We start from the raw sequence: 22,500 nt of genomic DNA, 5'->3' as shown, positions 1-22,500 counted from the left end.
GCATTATTTCATTATTGCATTATTGTAATATTTATGCCTTTCTGGGTGAACATTAAGACACTTGTATTCTTTAGCGTATTGATCTTGTTTAATTGATCGGTGAAGGTAAGTATTTTATTACATACTTCAACACAATGTAAACATTCTGATTGAACCCCAAATATAGACATTTTATCTGCCCTTTTATCGGGACTCATCAGTAGGTAAGTATATACTTTAATATAAAAAGGAAACAAACAGTAAATCACAATCATGCATGAACCGAGAGAAATAAAGAAAAAAAATGCACACGTACAATCCCACTGTCACTCACCGTCATGCATGACTGCACACACAGGCAATAATACTTGCAGGTAAGCAGCTACTCGGATATTGTACACACTCATTCGTTTTGAAATGCACGCACACACATGAGCCACAAAATTACACACACACACACACACACACACACACACACACACACACACACACACACACACACACACACACACACACTTGAGGTTCCTGCCAGAGTGTGACTGATTGAATTTCAACCTTCTCCATGTCTGCAGGCCAAAAGCAGCAGCAACCGCTGAGCAAAGCACATTTTACTGCTCTTTCTGCCTCCATCAGTGTGTTTGTATGTGTGTGTGTCTGTGTGTGTGTGTGTGTGAGAGAATATGAGTGTTCTCAATGATTTTGCCATTTCACCTGTCCATGTGTTCATATCACAGAAATATTGTAATGTTGGAGGTCTTTAATTCTGAGAAAAACTCATGATGCAGTATTTCTAAAATAGCCTCTCCCTGACACATTCTGCATGTTTTCATTTCACTAGCTCTCCTTTTCATGCAATGTAGTCAATTATACAAACACTTTGGTAATATGGAATATGTGCTGCTTTTTAATGCCACTTATTGATGTATGCAAATGAAAATGTGATTCAAGCAAAAGGCCCATCATTGTGATATAATGACTTATCATGATTCCCATCTAAAAACAGGATGGACAATCGTATAAAGCAGTGTTTAAATAATCAGACACTGTTCTCCTGCACTGACAATTAATCAAATCAAATCACACACTGAACTTCATTTCTGTGGGTTAGCCGCAAGCTACCATAGCCAAATTATGAAGCCAGCACCGAATTGCTTTAAAATGCAGCACAATGAAGAGCTGGCATATGGTATCTCCATAATGGATGATTCCCTTCATAAAGTCCCAACTTATTTCCCAAAGTTACCATTTCCTGACACAAGGGGTTAGGCTCTGATCAGCTCATGTGGCTTCCAATGTCTTGATGCCAATGTTCTCATTATACCACAAAAGATCTCAGCCAAATAGTATCAGTCTTTGTGGTCACGTCTTACCTCCAGTACCTCCAGAAAGCAACCCCAAACACAGTACAGAAACCATTGTGGTGTGAGCCATGTCATGCATTCTACCTCAATGTGGTCAGCAGAGTGATCATCACCATTATTTCATGGACTGGAGCTGCTAAGAAAACATCCATACTTATTAGTATTATGGTGGGATTTAGAAACTCTGACCAATAAAGGCAGTGGCTCAGATACAAACATAAATAAATAAAGCCACTCCTTACCCCTCTACGACTTCATACAGAAATTCATAGGCATTTATAGTGTGATACACAAAAGTAATGATTGTTTGCAATGCACTGTATTGGCTCGAATAAACTGTGACTCTGATTATAAGACGGATGCTCCTTTTCCAACATGCATTTTGGAAAAAGACTTCGTCAATCTATTCTTCATCAGGAAATTAACTATCAAATTGGCAGTTTGGCAAATTATTCAGTTCCAAGTATGTTTTTACAGCAAAGACATCGCAAAACAGTTTTGCACTAAGACTACAGACAATCTGCACTTTCTGTAGGAGCTGATGTTACACTGGTAGTCTCTCCATGATGATGTTAAAAGGCATATTTGTAATCATGATAACAATCCCCACCGTTTCAAGTTTATTTCATGAAAAAAGAAAAGAAAATAGCTTTGTATTCAAGTCAATCAAGTATTGAGAATACTGGAGAAGTTTAGAAGTGCTTTGAGAAGTGTCAAGGGACAAATTGCTGCCAGGAAAAATGTTCATAATTGCAATTCAAACTATTCTGAACGAATGCAATGGCATAACGTGTTATGTTGTTGTTCAAGGCTATAACGGTTAAAGCACACCCACCACAAACACACATTGCTTCTGTGTATCAGTCCTCAATCATTTCAGATTAATCAGCACCAATTAAGCATAATCACATAATGTTAAAGACGAAATAACAGCACACCACATAGTGTTGAATCACACACAATGAAAGAGTCACATCTTTTATTAGAAGGAAGTCCGTCCTCAACTCAGAACTGAAAGTGCTGAATGGAAACGCGGCAGGCTTTGTGACTACAATAGGGCAAAAGCACAGCTGCTTGAGAAGTGTTGGCTACCAAACTCCACAAAGCACTACATTGGTCTATAGCCCTCTGTGCATCTTCATTTGGGGATGGGTCCCCAGCCCTTTTTTTGTCTTCACTCCATCAGTCTGCTAGAAAGGCACAGGGACAGTAATTCACAAGACAGCCACTGAATGAAAGAATGCCCCACCTTCCTCATCATGACCTCTAGCTTGTTTTCAGATCCAATCCATTACAGATTATGTTTAGGCCCATTTGCCAATCCCCATTCCAGCTGAAAGCAATACTGACCACTGACCACTTCAGCCGTAGATTGATTTGCAGGACGCCTGGGGACAGAAAAGACACAAGAAGACTGATGACTCAATATCCATAATAACCGAGGCCTGCTTTAATTTGCTTTCAATTCAATCAGCTTCCTCACTTCGAAGTCGATCGGTTTTCTTCGAAAATTCAAAACACCCTTATGCTTGGGCGGGTTGTCGCATCTCGGCCAATTTAGACGTAACTGTGAATGAATGCTGTGTCAAAAGTAAATTCATTTTAGGGTCAAACGGAATAATTTGAATGAATAGAGCTGGTGTTTGACAGAAATCTTGTCAGTCGAGCTTGGTTTTGCTCCGTAAGTCATTTTGCTGAAGCTGATTATGGTTGAGAGGACTATTCCATCATCAGCTTAGTCTCCAAACAACTAATTTGTAGCATGCCTGAGGGGGGAAAGGGCAGTAATTCACTACAGACCCATGACATGGACCATTTCCTTTGTGGTGGGTTAAAGGATTTTGCCTATACACTTTTAAGTTACAGATTGAGAAGTATCTGTACCTTCTGTGACTTCCTTAGACCATGACTGAGCAAAGTATGCAAGTCATTATAGTTTGTTGGATAGTGCAGCTCATGTTATCCACTAACTATTGTGCTTATTATAGCTTTTTCCCATAATGTTGGAAAAATGGGGGAAATGGGAAAGACTGCACTTAGGCATTTGGAGAGGTCAGGTCACTATGCACTAGATTGATCTGTACATTGCCTGAAGGACAGCGCAAAGAGCAAATTAAGATGTAGACTAGATAAATGACCTGTCTCCATCACAACAACCCGAAGGGTCAAATCACTGACCCCCCAAAAAAGAAGAAAAGTTACTCCCATTGCTCATTTGGATGGATTTGGCTTTGTGTCTACAGTCACACTAGAGAAGTAAAGAATGGTAGTGCACACTGGTTCATCACAACCCCGGCCTTCAAACCACTAATCTATTGATTTGTATGAAGCCTGGGGGACAGAGGAGACAGTAATGGAATACTTGCTAGACAAAAGGTCTTACTTACAAAAAATGAACCTGATGGGTCAAACCACACAGCTAAAGAAGCAGCCGAAGGAGCAAGATACATTCCCATGGAGCTTCATCTAACTGTATTGTGTCTCTAAAGGTTCCAGACACATGTTTCTCTGTACAATGTTGTGGCAGTGTGTCAGGAAACAGATAATCACAGCAGATAAATCCTTTGGTCAACTGCCCTGTTCTGTGATCACAAACTGTTCTGTAACTACATCTCACTTGCATCAGGCTATTTGTTTAATTTCCATTGTCCACAACCACTGAGAATTCCTTTCCTTTTGACTCACATAGCTTAAAGTAAAGAACATTTGCATAATTACTTTTGATTATATTATCAAATGCCATTTAAATCAACCATTATCCAACATAATGGTAGAAAGAAACCCCTTTGGAGAGATTGGAGGGAGACATTTCTAAAAAGGCAAATTCAAACCACAAATGAAAATGCCAATGAAAACAAATATGATCCATTTAAAAAAGTAAATTAACTCTGCTCTGTGAAGGTCAGGGACGCAACGGCAGCCAAGAATGACTCATCTGTAATGCTGGAACTATTCTTCCTTGAAGATACACGTCAACATCTTAACATCAAGCAAGTTTAATGATTGATTCAACTCCTTGTAGGAGGTGGATTAAAAAAAAACAGACATAAATGTGCTCCATATACAGTAAATCCACACAGTGTCTGTGCACTCTGCAGAAGCATAATTCAAGCTTAACACCTTTTTTTGGCATTTTAACATGTCAGTGTCAGTATAGCTATGGCAAACACGATACATAGTGCTGTTAGTTGGATTATATGCAGTTATATAAATGAAGTTTTCTCCGATAATCTATATGGAGCATGGAGTACACTGTGTGAAATCAATCACAATCCATGTTCTAAAAGTTTAATTCATAGTATATTCAGTTTAATTCATGGTTGGGTCTTTTTTTTCCAAGTGAAATTTTCTTGGTGTGGTTTAATGTACACTTTTCACTTATTTATAAGTGTTTGACCAACTATTTCTTTTAGGTCTTGATTTACAAGATAATCATAGAGGAATATTGCTATGGCAGTGGTAGTTAGATTAACTTACAGTCCGAGCAGCACATTTTACATACAACCCTAATTGTTACTTGTTGTTTTTTTTTAGTACATTATATTGAGTAAAGCCTTGCATCATCTTAGAGGCAAAACAATACATGACACAAATTTAAAACTGTTACCAATCATATCTTTGCACAATGGTAATTTGATCAAAGGGTTCCGTTGCCAAAACGTCAGGGTGTTCCTTTAATGAAGTAGACATTAAGCATGATGGCTGACATCCAAGGTCTAATGGACAGGCAGTTGGCATAATGTCAGCGATGTCTGACAGCAGAGTTCATTTTCTATTCAGGCAAGGAAATAGCGTGGAAAGACAGACAAAGCTTTCAATGTGATGAAACACTTCTAAAGTTGTTTGGGAATCGATATATCAGTCCTACTGATATTTGTACTCCTCTGACTGCTCATCCAGCAACATCGGGAGATTTAACATTTGTGCTACAAAGTGAAATATCTTGACAAATAGGTGATGAACGGCCATGCCATTAGCTACAGATATTCAGGTTGCCTTCTAATTACTTCGGTGATCCAATTTTCCCATTTAGGTCAAAGTTTTCACTTATTCGGTTAAATATTTCCACAATCGATATATGCTAATAATTCTAGTGATCCCCTGACATTTTTGTCAGTGAAATGCCTCGAAAACAGATTTTTATGAAGTTTTGTGTACATCTGGCAGATATGAATCATTTTTTAAATAACATTCCCATCAGCCTAAACTGTAATGTGTTTAGTATTTATTACTGCCATATGCTTTTCTAAGATGCTGAACCTTATACCTGCTTAACATCAACATGCTAATATCATTCTGAGCATGGTAGCATGTTGCATTTCTCTCAGAGTGCCACTGCTTATGGTAGCGAGTTGTTTCATTATTTTTCTTTTTTTTAAATCATAATTAATAAAGATTATATATTATTAAATAACCAAAAAAGTATTATAAATTAATTACTTGGACTTGCTCAGCACTATGGTACATACCAGCCTGGGGCCATTTGAATACATTAATACATTGTCATCCTTTCACACAGAGTAGCTCCTCCTCCTTTTAAATCATCTTTCTTTTTGTCATGCTTTACAACTGTGGGCCAAGGTCACAGGACCCTCTGAAATCACTCTGACTTTCACAATTAAACTGCTTTCGGATTAGCACATTACCTTTCTGTACGTGCATGGCCCGACAAGCACCTTTTCAGTTTAACCCGATACAGAAGCCTCCTGTATTCCCACATGCATTTCCACCTTTACTACTTTAACCCAAATCCAACCCAAGGCTGCAAGCGAGTGCTCTCTGCATTGAGAGAAAAAAACACAGAGGCCAGCCAATAAGCCGTCCGGCTCTCTGCACATTATAAAAGGACAGAACCCCGGCGCTAATTGGTTTTCATTTTGATCTCGCCAGCCTTTGAATATGTCTCCAACCCTACGGGTAATGGAATGGCCCTGACCACTTTAATTACCCGCCACTGTGGAGAGAGAGAGAGAGCACAAGTCAGAGACAGAGAATAAGATGGAATAAAAGGAGAGAGGATGGCATGATGGGAGAACAATCCAGTAGCTGGAGGCTAAGTGAGAGACAGAGAGATAGAGAGAAGGGAGTGGAGGAGGGAATTATGCAGGAGGTGTAGGAGTTTGACCAGCGTCTGTGACCGTGACTGTAACCTTGTTTTCAGTGTGTGGCATGTCCCATACACTGATGATAATGTCACCATGGTTACAGCGTTCAAGGCGGGCAGGACAAGGGAGTGGTTCGATGCTGACGATGCATTTACGTACTTTTAGTAGGGTTGGATCCCCTTTGGGACCTGGTCCAGGTCTGCAAAACTACACACAGCTAAGCTATAAAGTTAACAAATCTCTCCATTAACATTTTTTTTTTTTTTTTTTTTTAGCTTCGAGGTTCAAAACAAATATTTGGTGCTGGATGAAAAAGTCAAGACGATCATCTAAAGTGATTGCAATTTATTTGAAAATCGTACATCCTCTGGGGATGTGATATAACGGCAAAACAGCTGCTGTCCTAGCGTGGCTAACAAAGTAGCATCCAATGTTACCTCTGGAAAGAAATAACAATGACAGAAATAGATGAATTTAACTATGCCATATTATAGCCTATGCTCTAATAGTTCAATGGAGTGTCCGACTGTGTGATTTGGGGCTATATAAATAACATTTAATTAAAATAGTTGAATTCATTGTTGAAATCTCACAGTTAAACTTTCATACATAGCATATCAATAATTTAGGCATCCACTTCTGAAACGGGGTTCTTAAGCTGGTGAAGAATACACTTTTATTATTATACACCAATTCAATTTCGTGGTGTGTAGTTATTTAACATTTCATACGCGATGCTTCTCATTGCGTGTTCAGGTTGAAGCTATAGTTAGTATGAAAGAAATGGTGATTCCACCGTCTCAGACAACAAAAGCGGATTAGGGACCATTGTTTGAGATATTTATGAAGGATTTGAAGGATTCAGATTCAATAACGTGGTATGAAACCCCAGCCATACTTATATATGTGAATGGGTTTGTCCTCTCCTGTGTGCGTGTGTGTGTGTGTGTGTATATATATATATATAGCCTTGGATAGTGATATTGGTGACTTTGAAGCAAGGTCAATGGGCTACGGTGACTGCCTGAATGTCCACTATCTTGAGGACCAATAGATCATTTCGGGGAGAGAGAGAGAAAGAGAGAGAGAGAGAGAGAGAGAGACAGAGAGAGAGAGAGTGTGGACGAGTGAGCCAGGCGGTGTGTAGGGATAAAATATTCCATTTTGATCTTGCGGGTCAAAAAGCCGCTGCTCTGAGGTCTCTTGTTCATCCTGACAGCGACAGCAAACGCAGGGAAAAAAAGCGGTCCATCCTGTGAGGAACCGTGTTGGAGTCTGTGAGTGACTCACTTGGCTCCTGAGCCACACGGAGGCTTTTCACCAACTGTATCAACGTCAAATGAAATCTTAAAAATGATGCGTGATGCCGCACGCTGCAGATCCCCGCGAGCCACTTTTCTAACAGCCGATTTCATTTCCTCCTCCTCTCGTGGCTTTTACAGTGTCACTTAGCAGCTGAATGGCCGCTGGACTAACGTTGGTAACCAACACTTGGAAGATGGACGGACCCCAGCACGCCGGATAGCTGTATCCAAAATACTGCAGAATAAAAAAAAACAGCTTTTATGAATGTCAGTACTTCTAAATGCCTATCAACGTTCTCCCTGTGCCCGAGGCATCGTGAGCACACTCTACCTTTCAAGTACAACCATCACCAGATTTGTAGTGACAGTCAACTGATTTGCATTACTTTTTTTTGCAGCATCATGTGTCAATCAGCACCAAAGAAGGAACAGAGAAGTCAGTGTAATCAGTTCTGCAACACGCTGTCGTCTCCAATCTACCCCATGGTGGTGCAGAGAGGAAAATAAAGCCAAATGTTGTTTACTGATCTAGTGAGACTGCAGTTCTACAGAGAGCTTGAATACATCACCGCTGCGCCCACGCGTCTCTTCTCAAATACTCTTTCGTCGTGACAGCGAGCTTATTGTTTCTGTTTTTCCCCCCTTCAAAGTCCCTACTGTCCAATACATCTCACATTCGACCACTTCGTCACGTTAACCTGCCTTCGCTTGTCATCGGGCTCCTTCCAGACGAGCCAGGCCTGTAGAATCCATCACTGGCGATCGCCATCGTGTCCGCCGTGACCTCACAGGATCGAGGCGGCCGCAGTTTTCTGGAGCCAGACGCCAATGTTGCTCTCCGCCGGCTGCATATTTCTGGTGTATTTAGTCCATGTGCAGTCCTTTTTGGTATGTTTTGCCGTTAAACTTTTGTCACTAAAGTTCACTTTTTGTTTAGTTTCTCCTCCTTTGCCTCTTTTTTTTTTTTTTTTGCATTTCCACAACCCTGACCTCACTACACAGAACGTACTGTGTCGTACATTTTAACAATTTGAACAAACTTACCGCTGCAGCTCACGGCTTGTGTGACCATGACAAGGACCAAAACCACACCAAGGAATATGGTACAGGTGTTATAATTTCACAGGTATTTTGAGTTCCCTGAATGAGACACCTCTTCCATATTGTTTACTCTAAGCAACCCAAACTGCTTGGCCATGTGATGAGTATGGTACATGAGTAGGATCAGCCTGCTCTCTGCTGCCGCCCATTCAAATACATAACATTTTCCACATCAACGTTAAAAGCTGCTCACCAGCATCACACTCACGGCCTACTGAGCATTCCGTGGATACAGCTGACCTGCATGATGGAGCCCTGCTGACCTGCATGATGGACCCCTGCCAGAGCTGTGGAGGACCACCGACAGGCCACAGTCCTGCTGCTGTAACAGATACTGTCCATTCATTCCATTATGTTCATGGAGCGTTCAAAGGATCTCCTCGTAGCGTTCTCAGATCATTAGAACGCTACGAACGCCAACTCATATTCTAAGTATGTTCAGTCTTTGATCACTATCTTTTTATCACCTCATCTTAATACATTAATTATGCATATTGATTCATATCAGTACTGGTCAAGTGCTGCACATTGCCATGTTGTGAAATGTTGACTGTATTTCGTTGAACGAAGACGACGTTTTTATTCATTCTTTATCATCCTCTTCACACGCTTCCGCTTCGTTCACATCCTCCTTCACTTTTTCACTTTTCTGCTACTCTGCTATTTCCTCTCAGTTCATCTTCCTCTCCTCCTCGTTTCCACGAGGGTCCGCCGGCTCAAACTAAAACTGAAACTTCTAAAGCTCTACGAATCTGTGTGTGTGTGGGTGTGTGTGTGTGCTCTCAGAGGGGTGTCTTTAGACTGAAGTGAAATATTTCCACAAGGCTTGTGACCTTAGAATCTCAATTGCACTCACAGCAGGTTCACACGCGCACACACACACACACACACACACACACACAAACACACACACACACACACACACACACACACACACACACACACACACGCACGCGCACACACACACACACACACATATTCTCTGCTCTGTCAAACATAGTCAGTGTCCCGTTTTCATGGCTGTGCATTACTCCTCCCTGTACTTTGTGTTCTGGTTTTGTTTATGCCAGCAGCACTTTTCACTGAGGAGTAGACCTGTGTGTGTGTGTGTGTGTGTGTGTGTGTGTGCGTAAGTGCATGTGTTACTTCATGTATTCATGTGTGTCTTGTCTGTCCGTTTCTTTTGTGATTGTGTGTCTTTGTGAGTCCTCCTACATGTGAGAGTGTGTTTGTGTTGCTGTTGCATGTCATCAGGGTCCGTTAGCCTGAAGAAGGGTGAACTAGATGACCATTTTAAAGCTAAAAAACATTTGGACACCTACCAGAGAATTGCCCCTTCCCTTCAGTTCCCAACAGCATGAATATTGCAGCAACATCTACCAGAACAGCGGTCAGCGATATCTTCATATATATACAGTATAGTTCCATAATAACTGCCGTGGGTGGTCTGCAAAGTGCTCTATTCCCGATCGGTGTTTAAAGCCAACAGGAGCGGCTACATGCATTAAGAATTAGAATGAAAAGAAACATGGCAGCTTAATTATATAGCAGGACCGTGTTCCAGAAGTGAACAGTACAACATGTTCCCAGCTGTTCTTCTGTAAGAAGAAATGTGGCAGTCAGACTCTTCAACGTGTTGATGTGAATCACCTTGAAGGATACCATGAAGAAGGTCGGACTCAATGACTATTTCAAAGTAAAAAGCAACTGGACACCTACCAGTAAATCGCTCCTTCCCTTCAGTCCAGTCAATACTGTAACAACATGTTGCTTTTCTTTTTTCCACCATTGCTGAAAGAACCCTCATGATCCCCACACAATTCAGAATCGCAAAACACTATATATCTTGTAGAGGGGAAAAAAGGGTTCATACTGGTTCATTTGCAGCCTAACTGTAGCTCACAGCGGTAATGTGCCCGTCCGTCAAGTATTTTACACAAGTCTGCAGAGTAATTGATGACTTCTCCTCCTGCTGACGGCACTCAATTTTCCAGAAGTACACTTTCTCCCCGGTTCTCGACTGCAGGTCGAAGATGAATCTTTTCTTTCCTGAGTATTTCTGCTATACCTATTGGACTGAAGTGAAATGTTCAGAATAGTGAGGACTCAAATGCTCCAGTACATAACTTATATTCTGCTCCAATAACTCTGGATCTCTGCTGGTCAGACTCTATGACCCCCAATCTGAATCCTCAAGTCCAGAGAATAGATGGTCAACAAGTAAGACCTGATGACAGTTCTGGTGAAAGACGCTGGACCTTTATTTTGAGGGCAGGGAAGGTTTGTGTTATTTGGACCATGGACTCACACATTTCTGATGAAACAATGAGGCGAGCGGAGACTGATGTAACTGCTTATCCTGTTCAGGGTTGTGGGGGTGCTGGACCCGATCCGAGGTGATATTGGGCGACAGTTTATTTTCATGCTTGTAGTTTGAAATTGATCGAGTTAATTAAATACCTTTACCTGTCAAGTCCTCACATTGACAGACGTCAAACCAAAGGCGCATGAAGGTGTAGCGACAACTACCAAATGGTGCCATTGATAGGAGGGATAAGACCTCCATAAAACACAGAAATAGATCCGGAGGCAGAGATCACGGACGGTGGGACAGCGAGGGGAGACAAGAGCAGCCTGGAGTGGAACTCATAAAGAACAAGGGGTTACTAATGAGAGAGCAGCTCCCACGGCGATGGCAGGCCGGTCACCGCCAACAGAGTACGAATTACTGCCACGTCTTTCCCTGCAAACACAATAGCAGCAGAGACGACGGTCAACCGAGGACGGCGGCTATGGTACGAGCTAGGCGAATACGAAGACGCCGTCCGTGGAGGACATCAGGTCGACCAGTGAACAAGGAAGGACATCTTCATTTTTGACACCTACATTGGAAGCATGGAGGCTAGCTTCAATGGATATTTATGGTATTGATCGAATATGCTTTGTAGATCAAAATAATCTTTGATCAGGCTCTAATCCACTTAGAACAACTCCTCCCCGAACTGACTGAATGGGACCACAATGACTGAATGACCTCATCCACAGGTGTCATCCCTTTACAATTCCGCCAGTCAATTTAACGATTGCTTTTACATTTTACGTTTGTTCTTTTTTTGGAAAAACACACACACACACACACACACACACACAAACACAGTCAGTGCCCTTTCATTCAAAGAAAGGAGATAGACATTGGCTTTATTCCGACAGAGGTATTCGTCACCGTGAATGGCAGGTAAATAGACATTGATTGTCGATAATTGTCACAGCGCTCTATGGATTTGCGCCGGCCTCTAGAAAGGGCAGATGCTATCTCGCCCTCGACCACGGCGGGAGCTAAATGGAAAGATGCCGATATCTTACTCGGCTGGATTCAGGGAACGGGACAGACAGATGAATGTCTCCGCTCTGGCACTTTGTTTGGTGAATGTGTGCATCTCACTGTGCCACACATAATACATGTTGCATCTGTCACTACGTGTTACTCAGCCAGTCTGCCTTTTACTAAATCCATCTTTAAACTTCCCTCTCCTACTTGTTTTTTCCAATGAATGCATCAAACACCATTTCCAAGAAATGCAGCTACTGCCTATTAGCATAGCTGGAGCTGTGTAACCCCACAGATAAACACGCACAGATAGGACTAAGTGGGGAAAACATGCCTGCAGGAGACGACTCTCAACCCTCACAGACTCTTATCTGCTTAATTTATTTTAGGTTGTTAATGAAACACATCTAATCAAAGTGTTTCCTGACCTTATACAATAATGCAATATCAACTATTACGTTTTCTATAGTTATATAGTTAGCCATTCATACACTGATGCAGATGAGCCGCCTGCCCATCTGGATCTAATCTCATTCATACACTCAGCCTTCGGGGGTAATTTGGGATTCAGCATCTTGCCCACCTGCCCAGGGGAAGTTCAGCGTGCAGACTGGAGGAGCCGAAATACCGATCATCCGATTGGATGGCGACTTTTCCTCCGATTGGAGGATGATTCACTCTACCTCCGAGCCACAAGCGCCAAGTATGTGTGGTGAAAGTCTCCCAATAAGACCTAGAATATGACCACTGTTGAGATGAACTCACTCTGTCAGGAAGCAGAGGTTCCACAGCTGTTATATGTTAACAAACAACACTGGCCTGTGACAGAGGATCATAGAAAAGCTTTGAATGTTTATATGGGGAAGCAATATTTTGATTTGTTTTTCCCAGGAAACGAGTAAAATATAGTGTGTAAAGCAATGATGGTGTTTTGCTGCTCTTTTTGTTTGTTTTGCATGTAAACGGTCCACTTGTCTTCATCCTCTGCACCGCCCGGCAGTTTAACTGAAAATCTCAGCCATCAGCAGCACACCTGCAAAAATATTCCCTCTGCGAAGTCAAGGCAACTCAGCCTGATACCTGTTGTCGACGTATCGAGTTTTCTGTGGCAGAAAAGAGACGGACTGTAGCTGGGAAATGTAATTACTGGTGCAAATGACGGGCAAAGAAGAAGAATAACACTGTATGTAGATAATCTGTACGTAATTGATTGCCATTGTTCTGCTGTGTGTAATTCATTCTGTCACCGTCTGCTGTGGCAGCGGAGCCGCAGTGTCACAATAACAATAATGCACCAACTGAACTGGGCTGAACTTAATTACTTCAGCCTCAGCTGAGAGACGAACACAAAGCTGAATGGCAACAGTAAACCATGAATATGTCACCGAAGCAAATAACATATCTGACTGGCCAATATGCTGATAAATGCCATCGCCCCGGGGACTCACACACACAAACACTCCAGTGTCCTATGTGGCAATTTATTTCAAGATGGCATGAATACAATCTGTTGTTGGTTTTTTCCCCCTTTCTAACCAGCATTGAAACTGAAGAGAATGAACCAGACTCAGATATTGTGTGTGAGAGACCTTGAGATTGATTTTGCGGTTTTCTGGCCGTGTGAAAGTGGATGAGGTAGAAAGGCCGAGAGGAAGATAGTGTGATGTGGACGGACGAGGAAATGGAAGACAGAGAGCGATGGATAGAGATATAGACTGACAGAGGGGGAGAAAAAGAAGTGAAATGTTTTTTTCATAAGCTCGATGAGGTCCACAGTTATAGACTATAGAGAAAAGAAGATTCACAGTAATGGAGAGGGACAGTAAAACAGACGATACCTGTGAGAGACACATGATCGGGCTTTGTTATTCTGTAATAATAATAATAATAATAATAATAATAATAATAATAATAATAATAATACATTTTATTTGTTGGCGCCTTTCAAACACCCAAGGTCACCTTACATGATACATTCAATTCAATTCAATTTTATAGTGTCACACAACAGAAGTCATCTCAGGACACTTAACATTGAGCAGGACTAGAATACGCTCAAAATACCAAGAGTCAACACAGTTTCAAATTCCCAACATCACCCAGAGCCAAGCTTAACAGCGACAGTGGCGAGAAAAAACTGCCTTAATAGGCTTTTAGGCAGAAATCTGGTGCAGCCCAGGCCCTTGGGTTCAAACTGCATTTGGTGTTGGTAGTATGGTAGTAGTAGCATTAACAGTAGTGGTGGTATTAACAGAAGCAATAGTATCAACAGTGGTAGTCCATGGCAGCAGGCACAGCCACGCCGAGATGGATCCATCCAACAATGTCGCTGTAGACCAAAAGCAGGAGTAGTTGAGCAGCCACACAGCAGGCAGGTGGAGCTACAATGTGGTGTTTCCAGCGTCAGGCCAGTTAGCAGTCTGCATCAGTCAGGACCTCAGTGGACTCTGCTGGACCAGAAAGCATAGCCAGATTCCCAGGAGTAATCCGGGGAGGAGTCAAGTTAGAATGTAATGTATTGCAGGTTTAAAGCACAGGCAATATTAAATGTAAAAAGCTAAATTTATGAATATCGCTTTAACCAATAACTCGTAAATTAAATTAATAATAGAGGCACTGTGGTTGCAAATGGAAGTCAATTGAAAGTTGTGTTCTTCTGTGTCTGTAAGAGTCTCAAATGTTTCAGAAATGTGTGCTTATCACATCTTATTGCAGCGACTCCTTTTACTGTCCAACACAAATCTGTCCAACCTATCAAAGTGAAATGGAAAGTGCTTCTTGCTTTAAAAAGAGAACAAACCTATCTTTGTCTCCCCGGTTATACCTTTAGCATTGACAGATCTGTAGGCCCACATGTTCCCTATGTGCAGTTTTCATTGCACACTACGCCACCTTATTGCTTTCCTTCCAGCAGGCTGAGTATTTTCCTAAGATGGATTTTGCTCTTACGACAGGGAGCTTAACAATTTCCACTTACTGTAAATACACCATGCATCACCGAGCGTGGATATTCAGTGCTCCAGCATACGTACTGACATATGCATGATGATGCTGACATACGCCCGGCTGTCTGCTCACATGGGTCTCAAGCTTGCAATATGCTCTGTTTTGCATAAGTAAATGATAAATGCAGCTGTTCTCTGCTTCGCAACAAAGCCCTCGAGCATAATGGTTTTGATGTAAAGGCTGGCCGATGCCGACTTCTGTGATAGCGGTGCAATCATTGCTGCTTGACAAAGAATCACAGAGCCTCCATGTAGCCCACCATATTGCTCTGTCCATCTAAATGAATGATTACTGTTGTCTTGGTAAACTGGGCTATGTGGCAGTAGTCAAGTCCCAAGTAAGGACCATCAAACCTTACGTTAAGATGGACAAGTCCCGCATCAAGACCAACAAATCCCAGTGTTGTCAAGACCAACAAGCCCCAAGTCAATACCCAAACTAAGACCAACTACACACATGACAGGTCTCATGTCAAGTCCTGAGCAAAGACCACCCATTCTCAAGTTAAGACCCAAATTAAGACCATGTAATCCCATGGCATGTCCTCAATTAAATCCAACACATTTTATGTCAAGTTCCAAGTGAAGACAATGTGTTTCATGTTCCAAACCAGTGTATTGGTTATGTTTCCTCATGTACATTCATTTTATTGTACATTTAATATGTTCCGTGGTGTTTTTCTATGCATTAATATTTAAAAGGCACACACAGCTGGACTTAGTTCATCTTTAAAACATGTTTTTTTCCTACTCTACCTGAAGCAGGCCTCTAGTGGTCACGTGGCATTTGTTTGCACAATTAACATATTGTAAGAGCAAGTGCATAAGCTCGAACACAAACACACACGCACACACACACACACACACACACACACACACACACACACACACACACACACACACCTACAGCTCCACCTGCTGTATTTAACTCATGCATAAAACATGATGTTTACAGCCACCAGAGGCAGAATCTCAGGGGACACTTTTCTGACTTTTACAACTTTGTACAAGCACAAAGCGAGCATGAGAGATCTCTAAAATCATGTTTGACATTGAACGATTTACAACATCAGTCAAGCGGACACACGGTGACAAAAAGACTGACATCCACAGAAACGGCATTATTGATGTGAAGATGAGGGCACTTGTGTCGGCCACATTAGGAAATCATCAATAAAAACATTTCTTATCACCAGCAACAAGAAGCAAAAGTATTTCAATCTTTTGGATTTAACCAAGTATTAACTGTATTTTGGAAGGTTTTCAAACTCACAAAACTGGTTTAAAATAAATACAATTCTTAATACCAGCACATTATATTGCAGTTTTGAATATATCAAATGGATTTCCATATATTTTAAATAAAACGCTATATTCAAGAACTGAATAATTGGTTGTTTTCGCTGACAAGAATACATTTAACTGTGCATAATTTCCCCAATTGACCCTGTATTCTTGATAACATCACTTTTTCAGATGGAAATTCAGGATTTAATCATTCCTGTAAATCTGCAGTAACCCAGGACTCATCAAGGTGCACAGAAACAAGTATTTCTGGAAACAGTGTCAGGCGGATTCCACCGAAACTGAAAATGGAATTAATTTTCTAACGAGCACTTGTTTCCACTATGCAAAGAGTTGATGAAGAAAACTAATTATCTGGATTGCCAGACTTCAGATTAAATTGATCGAGCCCAAGGTCTCCTGATGAATGGTGATTTGATCACACGGCAGCGTATGAAAAGTTTTCATGATTGTTAATTGTGATTTTCACCGACTGATTAGATGTGCATCGCTGTGCATGTTGACGTTCCAGGGTATTTTATAAACTCTAAACGTGGGTTGCTAATGTTAAGTCCTACTGGGGGAAAAAAGAGACTCGGATAAATCTCTCAGCATGATCCTCTGCAGGTGTTTGCACACTGTCTGTAACAATTACTGTATACACACTTCTGTGGGCCTCCGATATTGTAGGAGGAGCTGTGTGCAAATGAACAGCAAGAACATGGGAAGGCATGTAGACATTTATGGATCTGGTTGGTGATATTTTTAATAGTAGTGAGTGATAGCAGGCAGTTTAAAACAGGCATTAAAAGAGGTATTTTGAAAAAGGATCACCACAATCATGAGAGGTCTTTGAGTCACAACTGGGCACCCAAAGTATTATAGCTGTGGACAGACTCAAGTACGCACACACACACACACACACACACACACACACACACACACACACACACACACACACACACACACACTCACAGACGGATACACACAACCTTTCATGTGATCCTCTTGACGTAGTCAATCAACCGTCACCTCAGACCACAGCCTACTAAACAAACAGCAGAAGACAAACATTACAGACTTGATGAAGGATTTATTGCAGGACTGTTGTTTTCGGGCCGGAGTTTCCTTGAAAGGAAAGTATGTATCCAACATGTTGTCTGACCATGTCATGTTCCTCACAGACTTTCTTTTTAATGATTGGCAATCAGCCAATCAGCTGTGTAGAATTTCAATTAACAGTTTGAAAAGGTTCCAAACGCTTCCGGACACAGCGCCCTCTACAGCTGTGCATCGACGCCGTCCCTCCATTCGACGAGCGGTTCTGAGCCCCTGTGACGAGCCCTCCTGTCCTTTTCCCTGACTTGACATGAACAGCTGATGACCTGGACCTCCCCCTCCTCCGTGACACGGCTGCTGTTTTATTTGGTTCAGGCCTTTCCCCACTGATCACTGGCTTGCCACGTTTGTTTGTTTCTTTTTTTGTTAAATTTGGAGAAATAAATGTGTCTTCATTACATTTAACTCGTCTGCTCTCCCATTTTTGCTGCAGCCTCTGTGCCAGAGCTATGACATCGCCTTCTCAACTTGATTTCATTTATTTATATCAGCGGCATAAACCACTAAATTAGTGCGACATTGTGCTAAGAAGGCGGCGTGCCAAGCACTTAAGCAGTGAGCTGTATTATTCCGGCAAAAAGGATGATGCCCAAAGGAAAGTCTGGTGTCAAGGGCATAAAGTCGTAGACGCAGAAAAAAGTAATGCAAAACAAGATTGAAGGACTCCCAAGTGCATGAGTTATAAGGGACAAGGTTATTCCAGACGCCAATTATGGCTTGATGATGCTCACCAGCGTAATGGTGATAAAGACCAAATGTCTTTTCAGCTGATGGAGCCTGGTGTGATCAATCAACACTATCTGAAAAGAAAACCCCAATATGTCCAAGTTTATTGTATAATAAATAACTCCTAAACCAAAGGGACTACGAGGAAAAACAAGGGCTGCTGCTATAGCTGGCAGTATTGTTTTGAATGACAGATTTAGATCTTTACTGAAGCACTCAGTTTTCTTTGCAAAACTGTTATCTTCAGTCCTGATGGATTAAAACGTCCACAGAATGCTCCAGTGCCCCTTCAGCCTCACACGGGGCACACAGAACATTTAGAAGGATTTAACTTTTCATTTTCTCACTCTGGCAGAGAGCTCACAAATGAATATAATGGTATTATTGTGATTTTTTTCCATTTCTAACACAGCCTTCATGTCAAAGGACATGCAGCCAGAGACTGCAAATACAATATTTTTCAATAAAGAAAAAAAAACAGCGTATTTATGTTGATACATTAAAAGGATTAACGCGGTGTGTATGGATAGTGGGCGTGGTTATCAAAACTGCACATTGTGTGTGACAGCAGCAAGTATCAGGGAAGTAATGGAGTTTTGTGTGAGATCTTTGTCTGGGGAAAGCAGAGAGTGTTCAGTATGGGCTGCAGTCAGCTGTGAGGAATGAGAATTTCACAGTGTTTAAGGGCTGAACATGAAGCCAATAGCCGATCCATGCTGCTGTGGGAGGGAAAAAAACAGAAGAAGAAGAAATGAGGTGTTACATTTTCAAAATTGCAGTGACATATTCAGTTTGGTAGTTTGTGCCCATTAGTGTGGATCAGGTGGCGATGCACTGCTGCACGACAGCGAGTGTTAAATCTCACTGTGGCTATAAACCCAAATGCCCAAAGCTAGCTGCTTTCTTTCACGTGGAAAACGTTGCATTCTCGTATTCAGGCGAGTTGAAATATTTGAGATTCTTGTCATTCTGATGTTTGCTGAATCAGAAATCACGGGGGAAAAAATATTGTATTGTCGCTCGAACTTGCAAATATTGTTTTTTCTGCTAACATCTAGGAGCTGTGTCCATTACATATCTTCCTTGTTTTGGGAGAACCTCTGGAGAGCATGCATGGGCCTGATGCTTCTCCCAGTGGCCTCAACACAATGTGTGCTGCATGTGATGTATACGAAAGCGATGTAGTGATCTCATAAATAAAATAGTTTCATGTATGTATATATCTGCGCCCCATTTTTCCCGAGTCCTTGTAGAAATATTTCATCAATACACAAACCTTGAAAGTGACACTAGAGGCTCGAATCTTTCATGCTTTCATGCATGTTTGGCCTTGGCAATTGTTAGGCTTCCAGTAAATATTGATATTTCTAATTATTTCTTTATTTTCTTGTCCCCTTTTTGAATCTTCCATCTTGGCGTCATTTATATATATTTTGTTTTTCTAGTGGAATTGCCAGTGCGTGGGATGGTGAAGGAACAGTGTGGGAGAGAGAGAGGTAGGTGGCGATGGCGGCGACGGTGACGGACGCAACACAGTGAAGGTAAACCCTCCAAGGCGTCGGGGACGCCAACCCGACTCTGTGGACCCCGATGGAATATACCTTCCTCACTGATTCTGCCTCAGGGTGTTTTAATCCTGCTCTCTCTCCCTCTGTGTGTGTGGGGGGGGGGGGGGGGAGTTCAGGAACACAGTAGGATTTAAAATAGTCCCTGTTGTCTCCTATTGTCTGTCACGCTTTGATGTTTCTGCTTGTGAGTAGTTAGTAATTAGCGCGCCCACACACTCTGGCACATCTTCTGCTCTTTCCTCGTTATTCTCTCCATCATTTTCTTCTCCCAGATTAACAGGCAGCACCCGCCTCCCTCCCTCCCTCCCTTTCTGTTTTCTTTCTTTCTCACCTTCCTCACATTGTGATTTTTTTTCCTCATTATCTACAGGTAGCGTTTTGCCTCTAACACATTATTTCTGACTCCTTTTTGAATCACAGCTCTCTCTCTCCTCACTCAATGTAATAATTACCTTCCGTCTGTGTTCTTTCACTCCCTCCCTCCACCCTTTTGCCCTCACTCCCTCAACCCTTCCACTTTTTTAAATTAGCCTTTTCTCATAATAGAACAGGAGTAATGAATAAGCATAGGTTCCTCCTGTCCCTCCTCGAAGTTGAAAGATTTCATTTTTTTGTATTTTTCATAATTGCATGATATATTCCATGTCATGCAATTATTGTACTTTGTATTCGAGGAAAATAAATTCAAATCAAATCAAATTACATCAGTTCAACAACAGTCCTGATGTTCTAACCCCTCTGCTGCCCCAAGCGTCTCTTTTTGATTAAAAATAAAAAATGACTCTCACTCAATCATTCCATATGCGTCCATGTTTCACTATCAAGATGCTGTCAGTGGAAACTCACTGGATCCTGTTTCACATTAAAAGCTTTGCAGCAGCTCAAAGAGCATCGTTCTCTCATTTAACTTGTTTTAACAAGAAAAAAGGTGCTTGAACACTGAATTGAACAAAAAAACATAAAAGTTAAGATAATAGCAAAAAAAAATCAAGTACAGCCTGAATATCGTTGACACTTTCTCTCTTCTTCTACAAGCTGTATTCAATGGGACTCTCCACTTCCTCTTTCACAATAAAAGCTTTCCAACTGAAAGGGCTGAGCTGTGAATGTCATTAAAAAAAGGCCTGTACACTGAATATGTGCTGCCAAAAACGATGTATGAAGTACAGCTACAATATTTCAACATTGGGTTTTTCATCAGGTATAGTCACACCCCAGTTTGTCCTCACAAATGTATTTATTAACCCGACGATGACAAACAACATTCAATATCCGACGTGAGAGGGTGAAGCTCTTTTTACAGCCTCACTTTATGACTTTGATATATTTCAGAATCATCTAATTCTAGGGTTTGTAATAAAGCTTGAAAGGTTGAAATTTACCCTTCAAGTTCTACAGTAGATTAATCAGTGGCTTTCTCATGCATATTCCATTTTTATTTATTCATTTTTGTGCGTGATTCATTTGAACATCCATATTTAAAAAAAAAACTGTGAATATTATGCAGCAAAAAAATTCCCAACAAGGTTGATTGTTCTGACCTTTCGCACCACGAATAAATCCTCAACCAATCACGTTGTGGGGAACGGACTTACTAAAAATTGACACTATAGTGAACATCAACAGGGAGGCTGAACCAAGACGTCAAACTTTACTGCTCCTTTTAACCTTGACGCTTTTCACCTTCCACAATAAAGGCGTATAGGATGAAGGCCTTTATCGTAGCATTGATCCAATAGATGCATAACTTAATACTCACAATATTAGGGATGAACATCACTTGTCAAAGGCTTCTAATGTAAGTTTGTAGGATTTAATACATTTCACTGACGGCAGCTGAGCAACAAAGAGACTGTTGGAATTAATCAGGACTCGAGAATAGAATTGAGCGGTAATTGTTTCCTTAGTATAGTGTTATCCCAGCTGACCTGAATGTGTTTGTTTTTCTAATCAAAGACAAGTCTTTGATTTTAGTGCCGACTGTTATTTGAGAGATTGTCAATATTTGTGCAGGATTACCTATTTGAGAAAGTACTATTTTCACCTTGTTTCTCTGGATCACATCATCACCCTGAGGACTAAAACATAATGTAGCATTTTCTCTCCCTCCGTGTCTCTTTCTGTGCTTATTCTCCATCCTGTAATTGTGTCTCTCCGAGGGCTGTTTAAAATTAAATGTAAGGTTCAAATGAGCCTCCGCAAAATAAAATACTTATATGCTATGTGCTGCAAGAGCAGCGGATAATAATGAAATGTAAAAACAGCAGCTGCAGCGCGGCGCCACTAAAATGAGTAATTTCTCAAGCAACATCAATATTTAATCGTTTCTCTCTTTCATACTATGTATGTTTTTTTGTGTCCTTATACATCTTAGATAATTCTCTTTTCCTCATCTTGCACTGTTCTTTTATTGCTGCTGCTCATAATTCTGTCTTTCAACTCCTCTCTAGTCTGAGTGTCTATTTTAGAACAAAATATGTCACCTGTGACACAAAAACTGTAACTTTCTACAATCTCTCTCTCTGTCTCTCTCTCTCTCTCTCTCTCTCTCTCTCTCTCTCTCTCTGTCTCTCTCGTTCTATCGTTCTCCTGAGGAATGATCTTTATCAGAGACATAATT

Source organism: Eutrigla gurnardus (assembly GCF_963514095.1).
Source record: "Eutrigla gurnardus genome assembly, chromosome: 5".
NCBI classification, from domain to species: Eukaryota; Metazoa; Chordata; class Actinopteri; order Perciformes; family Triglidae; genus Eutrigla; species Eutrigla gurnardus.
The sequence above is the reverse complement of the archived record's forward strand: the minus strand, read 5'-3'. Positions refer to the sequence as shown.